Consider the following 20,872-nt stretch of genomic DNA (forward strand, 5'->3'; position numbering starts at 1 on the left):
GCGGGGAATTCTCTGAGTATTTGTAGTCGGCCATAAACGGCTTTACGCACTTTGATATGATTCGGCTAGAATGATTTCGGCAGATAGATAGCAGGGAATGCGCACATGTGTGACCTTCAGCCGTCGAATATAACAAAGTCTAGCTAGGTAATAAATAGTCGTAGTAATAATACGATGAGTTGAGTGATATGGCTAGCCATTGTAGAACTAAAAAATGTCGAACGTCACATCGAATACATGGTGGCAATTTGCTGGAAGAAATAGTAACCCGTATTGGTTACAACCATTCGTGTTAGAATTGACACACTTATACCTTACTCAAGTAGACGGAATGACACTAGGTACCCTATATGAGATAATCCCAAGTTTCTTCTCTCAAGATAGTTTGTGCCTCGGATAGATACTGTCTTTTGGGTTTGTCTTGTATCTCCGTGTGCAAAGACGATATATATATATATATATAATAAAAAAACGTTTTTTTAAACATATTGTGCAAAATATGAAATTCTATTCAAGATTTTCCTATTTAATAAATAGTTTAGGCATATTCATCAAAACAGATCGTTTTCTGGCCAGAGAATAAGGGTGGATGACACCTTCAATCCTACACACGCTAGTTATTATCCGTAAAGCATATATGTGTGTATATATCTATGTTGTGAAGATATTTGATGGCGCGGTATTTTTCTCAGCCGGTGTGTCAGATCACGTCTTGGATGCTGGCTTGGTTCTGATTGTCAACAATACCCGATACCAGCGCTCTACATTGTCCCTATTAACATTGCCCAAGACAAGCGTTTTCACTATACGGACAAATCATTTTTATACACAGGTTGAATTAGCAAGAGTCTAAAAATATATATATATATATATGTATATGTACATTGACAGAGAGAGCCATTCGCCGTCCTTTTGATTGGTTAACCTTTTTTGACCACCGTATGATGATGGTGCTTTGCTGCCTTTGAACGACGAATATTGAAATCTATCAAACAGTTATATCCATACAGACGAAGCGCTTCTCAACGTGCGAGCGACGCCTAAAGTAAAAACATTGCTTTTGTCCAGCTACCCTTGGTTTGTACCAATACAGCCCAGAAACTATCTCACACCTTGTTCGGCCATCAGCTCGCGTCTGGTGCAAACGTCCAGAAAAATTTATATACATACAGGAAGATGTCTGTGCGGAGATATCCAATTAAATCAAAACTAAAATTATACCTATTTTATTACTGTCAAACCCAATTGTTGTTACCGTCGTTACCCCCTATAGCTAAGCACACACTTGACACTGCAGTCATATGATGCGTTAACGTTATCAACCGTGTTCAACACAACATATTCGTTATGAAGCCTAGATGCCTGTTAGAAACACGTAATTGTATCATTAAGATAATTTCAGTTTATTTTATACCTAACATTCACAGATGCTTAACAATAGTTGATATAATTCCATTAATTAGTCTAATTTCAATATCTGTCGTCTATCCGTCGATTCGTTTATCCTCCCCTCGCTCACCCTATCATCTCTCAACCTTATCGTTTTTTTTTGGATTCGTTTTTGTTTTGTGTTCTCCCGCCAACCGCCATCCTGAACGATGACGATGACAGGGCATATTGACATCACGCGATAGCCCTTAGTATCCCATTGGCGCAAGCACTTTAGAGCCCCCTGCCGGGTTCCCCAGTACACCTCTCTATACGGCGCAACAACAAGACACAGCCGCGCCCGCCAAGCTTCACCACAACGGACCGATGAAAGCTAGTGAAATAGCGCAGTAGGACACAGGGGGGTATTAAAGCGCATGGCAGATCAGATGAGCAGACGAATTTCACACTGTTGGCGCATTTAAACACACGACAGGCGCCAATAAAGGCTGTTCTGCTGCCGGAACACAAAAAAAAGACTAAATGTAAGATGTTCCTATCGCCAAGCTCTGTTGTCGTGCCTTTAGACAACAGGATAGTAAAAGTAAGACTGTGGCTTCGACTGCCATAGCTATAACTTTGTAGTGAATAATGGAAAAAAGATAATATCTAGAATAGAAAGTATGGGACAGTGTTGAAGAATTCAGTTCACTTGCTATATCAGTTTTTGTCAACGTCTTAACGTGGGCTTGCCCTCGGCAAGACGCCGACACCGGTAACAGCTGGCGCTGCATGAAACCGTTATTTCCAGATGTGCAATTTTATATATATATATACATCTATCTCATGTCTGTTGTATGTATCTGTCTGTTGTTTGTGAGCGTACGATGGGCAAGAACGACCGGCGGGCCCAGAGCGCAAAAGACAACACCAGTTTCTCTGGGAGCTGCTGTAAAGTTGCTCTTCTACATACGTAACGGTTAAATGCAGTCAAGAGCAGTACAAAACAAGCATTTAGTAGATACTAAAATGGCAGCACAGTGACTCTGTAAATCTAGCTACTAGCAGGTAAAGCCAAATTCGTCGTAAACGCTGAAGCGTTCTGTTCATGTCATAGGTATCAATGCTGTTGTCGGCTTTGCTGCCAAAAATGTCGCAGGCTTCTACGTCGTATCTTAGTCGTTTCTCGTTGCTTCGACGGATGTCGAAGGACAAACGAAGAGTTCATCGAAGAACGACTGAGCCCTATCTGGCAGTACCCGCTCAAAGTTTACCCGCAGCACTGCTCCTGGTGGACATATCAACCACCAGCGGATCAGCAGCGATCGGAATGGCAGGTTATCGACTACCGACCACCAAAGGGCTCGCTACAGCATGTCGCAGCAGCAGCAGTCATCGGTCTAGTGGTTTAAATAAGCAAAACGGCCCAAAAACGCTGGTACTAAAGACAGCACCGAACGCGTTCGATCATGTGTACCCGCTGTTCGTAGCTACTGCCACCATTGACCTGAGAGAGATCGGTGAGCCGAACGTGAACTGTGGAAGACGAAATATCGATTAGTTAAGGCGGAAGCTGCAGCAGCAATAGCATCAGCACCAGATAGCCCTCGTCGGACCATGGCGGCGCACGCCGTGCTCTGGTAAAGGCACATCGGCCTTTAAGGCCCACGCTTAAAATACACGGACGGTACCGGCTCCAGATTTGTAAATCGAGCCTTCTCCAATTTCGACAAGATGCGCTTCTGCCTTTTACTAATCGTAGATCTCTACCTGTCGTGCAGTGATACTGGTCAACCTGCTCGTGCTATTATTACTACCTTGAACGTCAGCGTTGCTATCCAAGCTACTAAAATAGATCACCACTGGTAGCAATCAATGTAGCTTAAACTATAGATGTTTGCCATCGAATCGACACATGTCTAAACATCGATTCCAAAGGAATGCCCTGTATGATACGTGACCTCGCTCGAGAGACTCGGCAGTTTATGAGATTTCTCATAAGCGCAGTTAGTTCATTTACGTTTCTGTGTCCTTCTCCTTCTGCTGTTTTCTGTCGGCGAAGAGACGCTGCTCTGGCTAAGCGACAGAGGCCATATAACGAAAGGCACTTATATCCTACCGACCTACTGCAGCGCTCGCGTACGAGTGAGCGGTGGATTAAAAGACAGAGATACAGAGAGAATGACTGTTGCGAACGTTGCGCAGTCGACTCTTGAATAGAAAAAGTGTGATGATAATTCAGTGGCCTTCAGGGGAGCAGAATAGACCGGCGTGTGTATAAAACAAACCCTTCATGCCGAAGGGTGCAGGAGTTTCGTTATTTGGCAATGCCATCACTTAAGGACTGTGTCATGTCATATACATATTTATAACGATCCGGTTCACAACTCTGGTCTTAATCGGAGAATTTATTAAATATAAACGCAGACATTATAACATTTTCCAGCGTACCCAGATATGCGCAGTAAATATAATACGTTCCGGTTATAAATTATATATACCGTCTATATACTTAAGCAAATCTGTGCTAGCAATAGGATATAGGAAAGCTCGCAACATCATCGATATCGACGAAAATGGTATCCGAATCGAAATAGTCATAAAATAGGACTCTGAAGATTGTTCAATAGGGTACGGGCGGTCCATGGTACCACGCGTATTCAGCCACTGATTTAACACCATATATAACATAATTTGTTATTATTATTATCGTCGATGAAATAAACTTTACCTTTGTGGCTCGATAGGATTCACGCAACGCAGGTATATAACTACTTACATTTTATCTGTGTCTGTATTGTAATTAGAACAAGAAACGTAAGAAAGTTCTTTCGTGATAAACAGGAGGTGTTGATTCGAGAAGTTCATATATATACACATTAGTGAAACACACTGTTGCAACTGCACGGTAGGCCTGCGTGTTGTATGTTTTGCACGCTGACGTAACGGCCAGACATGTGAGCCCTGCTGGTAGAGTCGAACTCTAGCAGGCAATCTTTAGGCGCATCGAGTGGCATGATTTAGCAGGAGTAAAGGAAACGCCAGCGGCGATGGCGGCTACAACAATAACAACCACTTAGGGAAAAGTTATATAAGACGCTATGTCCAAACCCACTTGAGACCCTCGACCCGGCGCATAAAATTTACGGAGTCTTGCATACTATATTAGTTAGAGCTTGCAAAGCAATTGTATTATAGATTACCGGTAGCAGTTATCGTTCTGGCTGCGGCTGCGATGATGTGATGATAACGGGATGAAGGTCTACGGCATAACGTGCGGAAAAGACGAATCCGTGATAGAGTAAAATTAGGCATATAGAGCTATATGTCTTACTTACGTACCTGTGAAATAGCTAGGCTATGCCCAGATTTCATCGGACCGTTTATCAGGTGCGCCTGTTTCTCATGTGACCATGTATTTTGCGTAACTAGACCGACCTTACAGGTGTCACACTGCGTGCCAACTCTGTTCGGGCATGGTGAAAAGCTTCAAGCTGCTGTTACCGATGGGCCAACTAACATCAGACAACAGTAGACTCAACGCGTTTGTCCATGTGAAAGAATCCGTCGTCGGCGGAAACCAATTTATGACTGTTTACGCCGTTGCCGCGGCTCCTGCGCAAACAGAAGTGGAGAAGCAGTGCACCGCCGACATGACAAGCGCTCGACCAGTCAGACGGTACTGAACGCCGCTGCGATCGGCGTAACCCGTCGTCTTAGGTAACAACAACAGCAGCAGCACCGCCAGCAGCCACGACATTAGCAATCTTCATAGGAGCGAATCGTTCTCCTTCGACAATGTTGGTGTTATGTTTTTCTACTGCTGTGAAACATCGTCCCCATCTGCATTTTATCCTTTTTTCTGGGCACCAGCAACAACAGCAGCCGCTATACTGCGCCAGTTGTGGCTAGCTATACGCGCTGATGATTTTCGCGGTCAATGCTGTAGTGGCATGTCTTGTCTCGTCCCGTTTCGTCTGCCATAGCTGACCCGCTGATGCAGCGAGAGCTCGTTTGAACCGACTGGACTCTAGCGAATCGTTGGCTGAACGCTTGGCGAGAACTGATCGCCAGTAAGGACTGCTGGCACGGACGGAGACGTCTGTGATGACCTCGCTTATAGTGGATAAAAAAAGAGCCTCTGCTGCTTCTTTCTTGCCATGTCTGTTTCCGCCGCTGATACTAAGTAACCGCCCGCAACGGTCGTCCAGACCACAGAAAAGTTACGTGGATCTTTCAACTCACCTAACGAGGTTAGCGTCTTCGTTTTATTTAGAATTCTACTGCTGCGCAACCCATAAAAAGTCGCGAGAACAAGAAGCAGTAGGGCGCGTTCCTCCACTGGCTTACCACGTTTAGCGGACTCACACAAGAGCACTTTAGACAACTTGTACTGGCTACATACGCTCTGCCAATGGTCTCAGAACGGCTAGGGAAACCCGAGGTGACAGGCAATTACAGTTAAAGAAAAAGGACATTCGGACGATCCGATAATTTGTGTAATATCACAGAACGTATTCCTCGCTTGTGGCAATACGTATTTGTCTCATCTATCTGACCACACAGAGGATCATTTTGAGTTACTGTATTGATCTCTTGCGGTGGACACCCATACCGTTACATTCGAACGGAGAGCAAAAGGCAAGATTCACTTGTGAATATGGGCAATACGCTTTCAGACAGCAGAACCATATAACGTATCGGTTTTTTTTTACGTTTCAGTATAACAAAAAAAGCTTAATTTGGGAGTAGACGCTTTGGGGCATTTCTCGTAAACAGGAAAAGAGCAACGACATTGTACATTTGCTGACCTCCTGAATGAGCTTCGCTATGGTAGAATCTCCATAGGTCGAAAGTTTGCGTTTATTTAATGAAAGCTAGCTTGTTTTCTCGTGTTACTAGTTGTTCTTCTTTTATCGTGGTACATCTATAAGCAACGAATATAATATGCCGACATTACTACCTGAATAGCTAACAAAACGAGGTTTCATTTCAGTCGTTCTAGACAGTCTAGAAGATAGCTTAAACTTTTCAAGCTAACGTACGTGTCCTAACTGGTTCAAATCAATCTTATTGCGACCGTTCCTCTATTCTTACTATTATCATTATGTAATACTATTGAGTAATTAAAGCATTATTTACATTTTTCATGTAATGAATTTTATAAACCAACGAACCGTTAGACCCTTTCCAGTTAGCAGAGGTCAACCCGGCCACGAGAAAATTTCCGTATGTCCACTTCCCTCGTAATTCGTCCGCTGCTATTTGATTTCATTGTTTAATCCTGCTCACGAAATGCTACCTTTTCTGCTTTTAGCTTTGCCTAAAATCACGACGCTTAGACAACACATTTTACCGATACCCAATAGGCAATTCTTCGATTAATCGTCCGGCTCAAGCGCGTTCATTTGTCGTTACGTAGATAGACCGCAAAAGGCCGCATCGTCGTCGTTGCCCTCTTTTAACGTCGCTATAAAACGGTGACCATTACGCTGATGAAGTGAATGTATTGGCTCGCTAAGTGTCAAGAAGCTCGTAAGTGAAGTGCCAGAGTCGCGAGAAGTTCATCATCAGTATTATCAACCCTACCAATATCACTAGCGTCGTAATTATCGTTTTCGTCTTCATCTGTTCTATTACAATGTTGTACCTGCTTACCGTAGCTGTACTTCGCCACGCGATTTTACATATTTACAAAGATTCATCGCCGGACAATAGCTGCCGACGTTATTGATGTCACCCTCGTAGTTCGGTGTCAGTCGGAAACGTTGCCAATCGTTGTCAGTGGCCGGCAGACGCAGCAGTTGTCCTGATTCATAACGTAACATAAGAGTTCGAAGGGTTTGCCAAGAATGGATGTCATCTCTTTTTACCTTTTTTTTCAGAAGACGACTCTTCTGTCTATTTTGCAGTCGTCGAATTAATCGAACACGAGTGATTCAGTCTAAGCGAGCGTATCAACAGCAGCGTAAAAATGACACGCAGCAAAACAGGGTAAAGCTTATGGCAACCACTGCAGTTTCCGGCCCTGATGTTTAACAACCGTACGATATTGTCCTAACGTAATTAGCGTATAGGTATAATCGCAATGAATCTAATATCCTATCATTATGTTGTCCAGACGACCTCGTCGGTCGGTAGCGGCGGCAGGTGCGCCAGCGCTCCGTGATTATAACGTGTCCTAGCTCCAGACACTAAATTGATTCACCGGCATCCTATTCCGTAATTCGCCGTTCGCCGTTGATCGTCATTTTTTAATGGCAGGCCGTGAGTAGTTTATCCACAAACACTCCGATTTCGTCGAGTAGTAGTATATATAGATGTGCCTTCACACTATGGACTTCACAATTTACCTCGAGCTGCTGCTGCTGCTGCTGCTAATGTTTTACCGGCTCCTTCACTGTTCACTCAAGAGCTGGTTATGCAGCAGAGCATTCAATAACCAATGAATTGTATAATCTACGCAAGTCAACGATCACAGCAGTTTTACATATGTAATCTGCATTGCAAAAATTACCAATTAACTCGCTATTGAGATATCATAAATGGCTTTCTCTCATAAGATCTCTCTAACTTAAAACAAAACTTCATCAAGTTCAGTTCACCAGCACATAGTAATATACAGGGTGTGTCAACGTTAAGCAGGTCGACAGTTCGTATTCAGAACGTTTTAACAACTATAATTTGATTGCATATTTTATTATAATTAGTCCTATATATAATTAGTAAGAACGACCACGTTATCTTATTATCCTTCGACATAATACATCCATCAACAACAAAGATACTGCGGTTATTCTTTATACCTGGGCGTTGCCTGAAAGAAACCAGTGATTGAAGTCTGATGTCTGGAAAAACTATCCCATGCCAGGACCTGAATAACTTGGTAACTTAGATGAAGAAACGCCAAGTCGTGTATAGCTGTTCAATATCATTGTTAAAGCACATATTTGAATGTTAATAAAATTTGTGCATATGTAGTGATAACTTATCGAGCGGTATCAGGGACTAAATTTCGCTATTATGGTTTTACCTGTAATAGATTTTAGTAAGTTACGATAGCAGCTTGTTTGTTGGTACTGTTTAAGAGTGTCTGTGCCGTTGACAGGAGGTAACTATAATGTTCAGTAACGAACATTCAGCAGCAACCCAAAGCGCTTAGACGCCTGAAATTTCCTTCGCTAGGGCTTACTACTACTAAAAGAAGTGACCATTAGCTAATCCACTAGACTTCGCTAAAATATGGCCGAATCAACATTTTGCCAAATCGTCTCGGAGCAAATTGGCGAGCGACGAATCATCAAATTGAGCAAATTCGAAAAAAACGGACAAATCCGGTGAGGATTCGTCCGATGAGAAGACATCGGATAGCGGAAGATCTTTGCTGATAGTACGAAAACAAATCTCCGCCTCCCGCCGTGATAAGTACGTAATTTTGTTTTATAAAGGACTTATTTTCCCGTAGTACCATTACGGTAAACAGCCCGCCAAACGCTACGTCAATTTTTCCCCTACACCTTACGTATACAAACCTAACCCTCTTCCTATACTTATATAGTAAGTCGTGTATAAGGATGACTATTCCAGTGGTGTAGATCACAAAGAACTATCAGGATAGCCAACTTTATCTTACGAGTCAACTGATGTATGATATAAAGACTAGACGAACTAGCGGTTGTCCTTTGTGTTCAGGTTAACTGCATTGAACACGATCGACAAACACACAGTCGTAATGTTTAGCTGAATTAAGCATTGCTCCAATTAAAATGGCGGCCGCGGTTGCTTCATGATACATGATAGAACTCTTTCCGATAAACTGGCTGATTATATCAACGAACGTTGTGAACGAGAAGACGGGTGGCCCGCGGCTAAAAGCAGTGTTACAGACAATAAAATTACGCATTGTGCACGCATGCGTTTGTAACGGGTGAGTTTGTACGCGTGTGTGACTGGGTGGCGGAGTTTAGGGCTGTGTGCATGCATGTATCTGCGTATCATAGGCGTAACTGCAGCCGCTGGTAGGGCGGCCACATTTGCTGTCCCCACTGACGTCAGGACACTGCCCTGGTAGCAAGGCGGCCTATGCTGTGTTAGTTGGAGACAACGTAAGTACCTGCCGCAGCGAATATATCGTACGCTCTAGCCTATATCATACGCTAACACGTGCACTCACGCACCATCACACTTCGTCTTAGACCCGTAAGAATATCGCTTAGCCGTGGTACAACAATTAAGTTCGACAGCTGAACCCAGCTTTCACGCATCTAGTGGCGGCGGACTATGGCAATAATTATAGTAATATATATTTTCATCTTATAATTGACAAGGAGGACATGATCTGTGTTTCCTCCGTCAGTTGTCTTGCCCTTATATATATGGGCCTTGCCTTTTTCTCAGTTATTGTTTTGCGTGAGAGCGCAGTGAATCTATTAATTCATTCCTATTGATGTTATTATTAACAGATAATATTATTAAAATAAGTAGTTATAAGAACTGTGTCATCACTGCTCATTTGGCGTTTTCCCACTGCAGTTACAGAGATACGTTCGTCGTGTTACAACATCAGCAAAACGAGGCTCCGCCGTAACCTCAAATGATAGTAGAAATAATAATATTGGCCTTCGTGTTTAATGCCGCGCTATATAGGTAGGTAATGACAAAGTAATGCGAGAAATTTGCACGATCACGAGTCCATGCGCCGTATGTGTATGTTTTCTTTTACTGGGTAGATATATAGTGTGTCTGTGAGGCACGCAAAAAAGCGGACGTGGTTTGAAGCGCAACTTCATAAGAAATCTCAGAAACCTCAACTTTTTTAGCTAACGCCCAGAAGACACTCGACGAGATCAATCACCAGAACACAGAATTTTCTGTGCACGAACGTTCCCTGCTTTGATTAGTACGATCCAAACGCAACTTTCCTTTTGCCACAGCCAGGACAGAAGATGTGACTTAGGAAACATCAGTACCAGTTGCTGCAGATTTCAACTTTAGATCTGAGAAAGGTAAAATACCTAACGATTGTATAAGCAATTGCCGTTGGTCGTCTGAAGTTGCGACTATTTTTTTTTAAACTCCGTACAGCCATTTTGAGAAGGAGGCGTCAACTGCGGCCGATTGAACGGCTGTCACCTCCTGGAGGAGGCGGAACTCAATGCAACCTGCAGCTGTACCGTTGGTGACGCCCAAATCCAGCGATCAACGAACACTTCAACGGCCAAAATGTATGTCGAACTGAAAAGAAAAACGCAGTCTTACGGCATAGTCAGCAATCTGCAGAAACCGCGAATCCGTCGAAAGACTCACCTGTCTTATTAGTGAGCGAGCCCGCGGTGTTGGGCCCCGTCCCAACGCTTGGGTCCACTTGAGATTGAAGTGCGTCAAAGCCGGCAATAGTCCGCCACGAGCTCTATGACGGACTTCGTTATCAGATCACAGTGCTGCAGTTAACGGTAGCCAAGTTGAAGGAAAATTCGCGCGAAGGGAACTCACTGGATCATTTTTGCTGTTGCGTGATTGAATGGGAGGCGGATAAGAAAATAAAAGCACAGAGAAAAGCAATAAAAAGTGACGCAAAGAGTACGGGCGATAGAATAAGATGACTCGAAATTGCGGCCCATGATGACTGTTTCTTACGTAGAGCCTAAAGAAAACACGTAATAAAAATCGACATAAAGGTAGAATACGCGAAGAGATGTATATAATACGGGGACAGAAATTGTGCGATGTCAGCTATGGCGCATCAATAAAAAAGATAACAATAACCAATTAACAGAAACAATAGTGAAGACATGGGAAAGTCGCAAAATAGAAAAACTGAGCTATAATGCACCTCGATAGACTAGGTTTCTGGCGTATCAAAATAACGAAAAAAAGATAAGTTCATCATTTGTATACGTTTAGTGGTGAAATCGATCGATCTGTTTAGAGTTTGCGTTTATTATCCGGCCTTCGATAGGTTTATCTGATCGTTACTTTGTAGGAGATTTGATTATCTCGGTTAATGTCAATTTACGGGGATGATTCGATGAAAATTGCAGGAACTTTCTATTAACGGAGGCGATAGCATTCTCGAAAACTACGCAGTTGTCATAATGCTAGTCTACCGAGAAAGTATCATCGATAATGTATTTATGAAGCAAAAAAAATCATTCTGGTTTCAACAAGTCGTATGTAGTTGGCATTGTTTTTCCAGAATATTCATTTTGGCAGAAAGAGCTTGAAGCTTTGAATCCACTTTCATCTTGAATACCCGCTAGTATACAACAAAAGTATGCCATATGCATCTACGTACGCATCTACATATACACGGCAACGGCTCGACGTCCCTTGACCACCTTCCTACTCAGTCAGTGTTGTTGCACTGAAGATAATGGCAATAGCATTTATCCATAGTGTATATATATATATATATATATGCATGCGTACATAGCATGTATGTTGAAGACAGTCAGGTCAGCTTCTATGTGTCTGTTCCACGAATGCTGGACATCGGGGCTCGCCATCGCTCCGAGTGGGGCCACAACGGCGTCATTTTGACCGACCATCGGATCCTTGCTGGCTGGCTAGCTAGTTACTTACTTGGTCAACACTAGTAACACCGGCAGTGGCAGCAAGTGCGCGACTTCGCGGAGTAAAACCCATATGACAACGGAGGCATGGGCTGAGCCTACCGGCCCACCTTTAAACACAGTTCGCCTTGTATTATTTTACGTATTTCCCGTTGTTCTTCGCTGGCATTCATCGATTTTTCGGGCGACAGCAGTATAAATAGTTCGTCCGGCGCCGCTGCCAAGCGTCCTATGAGAAGCTTCAACAGGCTGCTTGTAGCGCCTGCATAGCGCGCGACGGAATATAACAGAATAGTTACTGCGACTTCGATTTCCTACCCCCTCTTCGATCTACAGTAGTGTAGTAACCTATACAACCGAAGTTAACGGCATCGACTTTGCCGTTGAGAAGTTCGGCTGCCGAATTACCTTCAGCGGTAACGGTGGCGGCACTAGGAACAACGACAGTCCAGTAATCGAGACCCTTTGCACAGGCCCCAGATTGTTTTCAGTCGCACCCCCCCCCCCCCCTGCTATCTCCTACCTCGTACAGATCTCCTTCTGGCGGCGAGATACTTCACTGTAGCGCTGAACAGGGTCAACAAGAACCGTAGCAACAATCATCTCACACTCGCTTCTTTGCAGCCGCGATGGCTACGCCGCTCTGTGCAGTTAGCTTGCTGGCAGATTTTATGCATAGACACATCTATACCTGTACTGCATGGACTTGGCACATTGACTGCCAGCAGTTGAACGATTTCAAAATACATGCGAAACAAGAATTAGCACTGCCTTTTCCGGCGACATCACCGGGCCTTAGTCCACGGTGCGGGGGTCCCATGGCCCCGAACTGGAGTTCTGGACGAGATAGAGCAGCAGCCCTCTCCCCCTCCCAAAAATGACGGAGCGCAGCACTGAACAGCAACAGAGGGACGGACATCAGAGCTCTTTTGTGATGTAGAACTGCATACTAATTACGATTAATGAAAAGCAAAAGAAAAGGCCGTAATGACCAGAAGAAAACATTTGGGGAGGCTGTGAGATTGAGACTTTCAAGATTTGATAGCTGTTTGGTGGCTTTATTGCTACTGCTGCTATTGCTGCTGTTTCAGTTGTAAGAAGTGCTTACGGATGATGCGGTCAATGTTTAATGGCATCGGACGCTCCATTCATGGCGGGCATTTCAATGGGGTAGTCATCGGTAGCTGACTCGACCCGTTGTTGTATTAGCACGTCACAAAAAGACGTTATGGCGTCAGTTTGTTTCACAATACTATCAACGTGCATTTTTTTCCATGTGGTCTGTGTGGCTGAATCTGGGCCACGTAGGTCTGCTGGTTGTATACACATATAAATTATGTGTGAATAACCCAAAGAGACCTTCAGGGGACATATCCTGAGGGTTAGATTAGAGGGTTTCTCTAGTCACGGATATTACAAAGGTGCGAACCGCTATACGATACCTATCCGAATTGGCTGGTGATACGGACAGGACTTCATTTTATTTGTTGCATTGTTTCCTTGATTTTTTTAGGTAGTGAAACGTCAATCGGCTCGAAGATTTATCCACGTTTTTCCTTAAGTTTTCTGCTTCGAACTCGCGCACGCATAAAGGGAACTATAGTTCGAAGCTACTATGGATGACTGTGCATATTGCAAACGTGTTGCAATGACAAATACCCAAGAGTCTTTTTACACTACACATTAGCAAGCAGGCTGTCGTAGATACGATTCAGCCATATATATGTTGCGTCCGCATACCGTGTAACTATTTGTGATTTTCCGATAATGCTTGAACTAGGTGTACTGGTATTTTTAAGTTGACAAATGTTTTTCCGGACACTTCCATACTACTGAGACCTGCAAGCTCGTCCTGTCGTTCTCTCTATCCTGCATCAAACAATCCCGTCTTTCTGTGCTCATGCGCAGACCATCTCCGTCGTCAGCAGCAGCGGTAATATCGTCACCGCCACCACCACCACCACCACCACCACCGCAGTGATCATCGGCATCACTGTCATCTTCATGAGTGATAACAATTGTAGCACTTTAAAGCAAGCTTATGTTAGATCATGGTCTAACGCTATTCGCCGGCGAAATGCGTTCAAGCGCACTGCGCCGCTCGCTGCTTTGCCTGGCCTAGCTAGTCTTCATTCTCTTCTGATTTTCGCTACACCGGCAGAAGAGATCTTCGCGGATCAGCTGCGCACGATGGCGCACCAACCGAATCGACCGTAGTACAGTTACCAACTTGGACATTTCCATAGACATAAATCGAGCACAGCGAACTATTATTACATGCGGGCAATACGACCCGCGCGGCGAATGGGACACGAACGCTCCGTCGCTGGGGCTGTACCGTACCGGCATTGGCGGCTGCAGTTGCGGCATCATTTAACATCGACTATGGCTCATAAAAATAAAGCCATGCGCGCCCTCTACCGTTGCTGCCGAAACAGCATCAAAAAGGCCCGTTACTTTTTCTGTTGTAGCAAATTTTGGCACTGTTGTTGTGTCAGTCCGTTAAGTTTTTACAGCGTCAAACAGCAGCGGTAACTCAACAGGGACAGCCGGCATACGCCAATCCTCAGTTTCAGCTTCACTCCTGGATTGCATTGCACTGTCTATTTCCTCCTCGATGTTCGGCCGTTCGGTGATCGCCGCCGGCAGCAGTTGAAACAGCAACGGTGGTTTCTGCCGATGCGGTGCCACGCCTGGCGATGCTAATGATAATGCTTTTCTGCGTTGATTCTGCTTTTGCTCTGATTTGGAATGGGATACGGTTCGCTATGTTGTATGAACAGCACGGGATCGTTGTATCGGCTGTGCCCGTTCTGATCGATCCCTATGTCGATGGGGACGTTAAAGTCCGAGAGACGCCACTGCTATTGATGTTATACTGCGAGACGTAAAGGCACGCACCGTACATTGTCCCGGAGAGCCACTCCTGACTATAGGCGGAGTATTCTGCGGCGACAACAGCGGCGGCAGCGGAAGCGCCGTTACCTGTGACGCCGGACGCGACCTCATGATCGCTCTTCTAGGTATTGTAATCGTCGTGATCGTTTTTGCTTGATTCTATTACCAGTCTCATGTATTGGCCGCGGCGTCGATGGACAGCCGTAGCCACATTGTGCAATGTCGTAGCGTCGTGCGGCAGCAATAAGAACGATGCATAATTGTAATCCAGACGCTCAGTCATGGTGATATAAATAGCGACGGCAGATCCCGTTTCTCTTGTCATCGTCGTTGAACAAGTGAACGATTCGCATCTTTCTGTATTTGTTGTTTCTACCTTTGCATCTTCAGTTGCGACTCTTGCCTACGCGCCCTCGTCTTCATTAACAACCGACCGCTATTGTCATTCAGTTCCCGTTGCTGGGTCCTGTAGCAGAGTCAACCGTCACAGACGGTTGACATAGTAACTTAGTGCTGTTACTGGGGCGGCCGGCGACTGCTGCTGCCGCTGGCGCCACTGTCAGTGCCGCTCATACCTCAGCCCGAGATGCCATCCGCCTTCTTCTGGTCTTTTCATTCTTCTTTTCCTTGCGACGAGAAGGCCGTTATTGTCTATCGGCTCGTCCTAGGGAGAAAGAAAAATTTGACTCGAACAGGTGTCGCTGCTGCTATTGATACTAGCCGTGGTGCTGGTGCCGTCCTCTGCTGCCTTTCTGTGCTATTGTTGTGTTCGCGTTTTAGGTGCACGGCCACCACGCTGATGAACACGTCTCCTCGTGTATCCGCTGCGGGTATACGAGCCTGCACCACAGGGTCGGACGTACGTTAGATCTCGAAGCCCGCCGTCCGGCGGCGGGTCAACCAGTCTTTAGCCACCGGCCCCACAGCAGTAAAAAGCGCGATGTAATAACAAAACTATACATATATTATAAATAGACACCGAAAAAGCGTATTGCCACCGATCGCAACCATCGGCGGCAGCAGATGATGGCGCCTAATGACGACTTGATTTAACTTGCCTAATCTTGCCTTTCAACAGTCTTCTGCTAGCATTACTTAAGGCCATATCAAAGGACAGGCGAAAGGGCGAAAATAAGAACAAATTGGTGTTCATTTGCCGGAGAGGCTGATGGACACCAATTCGCACCTGATGGAACACCTGATCAGCTGTTCATAGGTGACAAACTCATTTCGGAACAACGCACAACGATTGGTGATGGTTTCTCTCGAAGGTGCCCGCGCCTTTGCTGGCCACCCGGCCACGCAGTTACTGATACAGCAATCGCCAGTAAACGGCGTCGGTTATCCGAGGGAGGTTAGATAGTAGCCGGAGCAATTGCAGCGCAATAACTAGTGGGAAACTGTTTACTACCGCAGACAGCTATAGTGCCAACGTCGATCCGGCTGGATTATCCAGCAAGCCACTGCCAAATCCCGAGTCGTCGCCAACAAAACAATCGTCAATTCGATTATATTGTAGTGCATACACTGGCTTCACATCTTCTTTTTTTTGCTCCCGCTCCTTCCGACTAACAGGGTTTCAACATTGCAGTAGATATAACTGCAACTGCGGGGACCGCAGAAGTCATCAGATACTGTTATTGCTGCCAGTGCGATCTGTCCGGCGAACTGCCAAGCCGCAGCCGGACACTTGATTTCTAACAGTGATACCCTTCTATTCTTTCAGCCTGTCTCGACCCGAAGAGGTCCTTTGCTTTATCCTCTGCAAGTGCCACTGCTGACAGAATAGACCAATCGACTGCAAGTATTCCATATATACATAGACAATGTAAAGTATCGAATGTGTCGTATCTAAATACCCAATAAACATGAGTATTGCAGTGTGCTACGTCGACGTGGATTGGTGAGAGGGCAACCATCTGTTCAGGGCAACAGAATGCCCGGGTATTCTAAGCCCTGTTACTAACTACAAGCTCGTTTCCTTGACTTTGCCATGTCCTCTGCAGCGTGCTGAGCTGTCCAAGCAACCACTGTCGTCTTCGGATACGTGCCTACCCGCATTTTTTCCCGCTTCCGCGTGAATCATGCCCAAGTTGTAGTCGCAGGCAGTAGCGACTGGCCAGTGAGCTGCCCTGAACACGGATATTCTATCAGGGCAAACCACGGGGCAGAACCACTGACCCAGACGGAAAGAGAACGTACATGTTAAAGACGATGACAAACTGTATAGTAAAGGGCTACACAGCAGTCAAACTTTTAACGCAAGTCAAACATGAACATGGATGCAAACAAATACACATACAGATAAAAACGCCTGTGCTTATTATGAGGAATGCCGAAATACACAAAAGCTATAGACTCTGACGGTAAGGTCCAGCACTCTGTTAAGAATCATACGATATCGTTGCCTGCCAAAAAACGAGTGGCGCCTTAAAACTGCAATACCTCAAATGACAACAGAATAACAACGACTCGTTGTAGAATTTAACCATTGACTTTAAACGCTTGTATAATTTTATCTAAAATCTCGAAAAATGCTCCAGCGATTTTTATCTAAACTTGGCGTGACATTGCGCTGAAAAAAACACATGTAAAGGAAACGGTTTTGTATTCAAAACCTTGCCGTATTCTACAGTTCAGTTGAGAGATAGATCAGTTTTTGACATTCATTCAGTATAATTATTTTTATGGGTTACTAATGATGCCAGGAAAAAAAAGTTCGCTAAAAACGTCATTGTCGTTGTCATGGGCAAACAGGTACGCAAAGCGGGTCATTGTCATTATCGAGTCCACCTTGCCAGGATACGAAAGTCCAAAACGAGGGGACTAGGGCAGTAAGATCAGATCCAGATCTAGCTGATCGTCCAGCTGTAACGGCCAACTAGAAATGACCGATATAAGTTTACCATAGCACTACCCCTTACTTTTGTTTCCTTTTTTCAGTTGTACTATCGTATGATGAGTTTGCAACATATTAGAAACTGGACCGGCGACAACAGCTATAGCGGTTAGCAGCTTTAGCAGTAACAGATATCACAATGAAATCTTGTATGGACCCAGGAGGTTCTGCCCACATAAATGCGTGACAGGTATCGCATATTCGCAACGCGTATAATAGTAATTATCCTGCAGGCATAATAATAATAGTAACCATGACGTCTGTTGCGAATTACGCAGATACTATCTGTCCTCGTAACAGATCAACTCGGCTTACTCGCTTATTAGAGAATAATGAAACGTCAGATAGTTAAAATCAATTATATTAGCGGAGCGGCTGTGCGATCAATAGGTGTTTTTCATGCACATATACGGCACTTCACGATCGTGCTGATTTTAAGAGGTGAAGATGTCTATAATACACAACTGAAGAACCAGCCAGACGACATTCTCTTGACCCAAAGGAACATATTTCAGGCTAAGCCTCTAACCAAAGAGACTGGCAACGTTGTTTCGGGGATCCTGCGGTTAGTCGCACACCATACATGACCTACGTGGATAAAAAAAAGTTTCATTTATGTGGCCCATCCGGCCGTCGTATTTACCTTTACACAATTCCTGCAAAGCTTTCAATACGACATATACGCTGGTGTTCTGGCAGGCGAAATCTGATTGAACATTTCCGGAAATTGAGGATAACCTAAGCTGAGGCATTCGAGAAAATCAGTGAGATCTTCGATACTGTCGGGAGGGGAATGCTGATGACGAATACCTCAAAAGGTAACACCAAACCAATAAAAAAAATGCTCTTCTCCACTGTTCGCGTCTCTTCTCTAGACGTCGACGTGGCTTGTGGTTAAGAGTATAACGTAAATGGATTACGTTGACGACGACAGCAGAAGATTAATTGGCAGTAATCGCTGAAGATAGACGAAGCCTGTCCGTCTAGATGTCCTCATTATGGCATATTTTACAGGTAGTAATTAGTACTACTTCGACGCTAGCCAACTCATTTGGTTTTTGAGTAACCGTCGCGACGCAGCCTGTTTGGCATGGGGGTAGGAAATGCTTTGCTCTATTCTAAATCATTCATCCGGCCTCGTTGCAAAAAAGGGCAATTCGTACACACAGGTACTTGCTGAACGTTCGTCTTATAACTTTGGTACTTTTACTGCTTAACAACAAACAGAATATATATATATATACAATGAGGATGAGCTTTAAACGCGCTGATTCCCAAAAAGAGAAAGTTGGACCACCCCAAAGATAATAAAATTGAATCTGGCGCTTAATTGATTACATCGAAACAAACGTGACGCTATCTCGTCGACTTCTTAAAAGCATTTTAAACCGCGTAACGGAACTCAGCCCGACGTACACACTAGCGAATACGCGACCTCATGCAACGGCATATTCGACCGGCATGGACAGAAGTACGTCTACAATCTATCGTATATGAGGTGAATGTAATTTAACGTTGAATGGTAAATAAATAACTTGTATGAAATACAGTAACAGAGGGAACAAATTAGACATTAGGCGAATTAGATAAAGTCAATCTTCCACCTTATGTAGTAACGATTAATGTTTGTATTTTATTGACTGGGTGGTTTATTAACTGACCGTACTAGTATATGAAGACGGCCTTTCCGACCCGATACTAGTAAGCAAACAATCAGTAAACTGCTACTATGTGCCTATTGTATTTATAATGTACTATTATGTCTACCATAGTAGCCATTCAATTCACTAGAAAATGTCTTATCGGTATCAAAAGGTCCCATAAATAGTTGGAATCAAGTATCGTACCTAGGTCCGATTCATTCCAGACCCGTGGCCCCCCGGTTTATATCGATCGTACATTGTCTGCCTTTCGTTGAATGAAAATCGCCGCACCAGCCGATAACTGCACGTACTGGTAATACTAACCTGTTTCCTCAACCCAGCTCGGTACGTCGACCAAAACGGCATCGTAGTAGCTACGACCCTATTGTAGTCTCAGTGATCGCAGAAGAAGTCTTGCATCTTCGCTGCTTTGCTTCGCTTGTCAACTGTAACTTTATTCGACTGACCCTGATTGGCCGCCCTGCCAATCTGTGCCCATGTGAGTCAGCAGCCGCAAGCGTCAGCCATCAACACCTGTTTATGATCGCAGGATGCATCCGACTGCCGGTCGCGTCGACCAGCGACTAAGTTCATAATCAGCTATTGGCAACCAGGTCCACTGCGGAAACACTAGCTTCAGGTCACGTTGTCATCCAGCGTAGTTTGGTGCAATGCCCGGAGCGAGGCGAAACGGTAACCCAAAGGCAATCTCAAAGCGCAAGCCAGTGGCACTGCTATGGCTCCTTCCGCCTCTACATTAACTTCAAAGTGACACTGTTGCCGTCATGATGTTTTGTCTTGTTTTCCACCGGTATTAATAAAACACAATGGTGACGATGCCCACTGACTGTCATTGCCCTACAACTGCCGCTGGCCCTGGTAAAATGATGCCGCTGCATATTTGGGGACTTCAGCAGGCACCGTCACTGCCCTATGCTGCGATTTTAAGTAGTACAGCGTCTTACATCTGCCATGCCACTAGAAAATACGATGGGACTATGGTCGATCCCCCCAATGCTGGTTGTTTTGCTACGGTTAAGAAAGGGCCAGCACTGATGACGTTCATGGCAGCGTCCACACAAACATATTAGTGAATCACGTCAAATTGATTTCCCTACTGCTAGCTCAATCGTCTACCACAGGTTCTACTGCGACTACTACTCCAGTAAACCCCCAAGATCCCATTAGGGGTTACATGTAGCGATGTGGCGACTTCTACAGAGTCTGTGATATGCGTTTTCTCCTCTTACGAGGGACAGAATAGTACTGGGAAGCAAATGGCAGAAACGCCGATCACTTCTGTTTCGTGCTCGACTTCGTCTTTTTTCGTAGCAGTGTTTTCTTCGGTTGTTCTATTCAGCATCTTCTTCAGCTTATTATTATCTCACCATAATATAGGAAACCTGATTGTTGATTATTGTTTACTCAGTTTTATATATACATAAATGGGATGTTTCATGGACACTAAGACATGTAGAAGGCTCAAAAGAGAA

General features: G+C 44.6%; 1 protein-coding gene across 1 annotated transcript in view; it reads left to right on the forward strand.

Moving 5' to 3' along the window:
• Positions 1–20,872, forward strand: part of LOC111270713 (uncharacterized) — a 102,332-nt gene that overhangs the window by 10,502 nt on the left and 70,958 nt on the right. The gene's annotated exons all lie outside the window — the stretch shown is intronic.

This window comes from Varroa jacobsoni, unplaced genomic scaffold (assembly GCF_002532875.2).
Source record: "Varroa jacobsoni isolate VJ856 unplaced genomic scaffold, vjacob_1.0 contig00068, whole genome shotgun sequence".
Classification (NCBI taxonomy): Eukaryota; Metazoa; Arthropoda; class Arachnida; order Mesostigmata; family Varroidae; genus Varroa; species Varroa jacobsoni.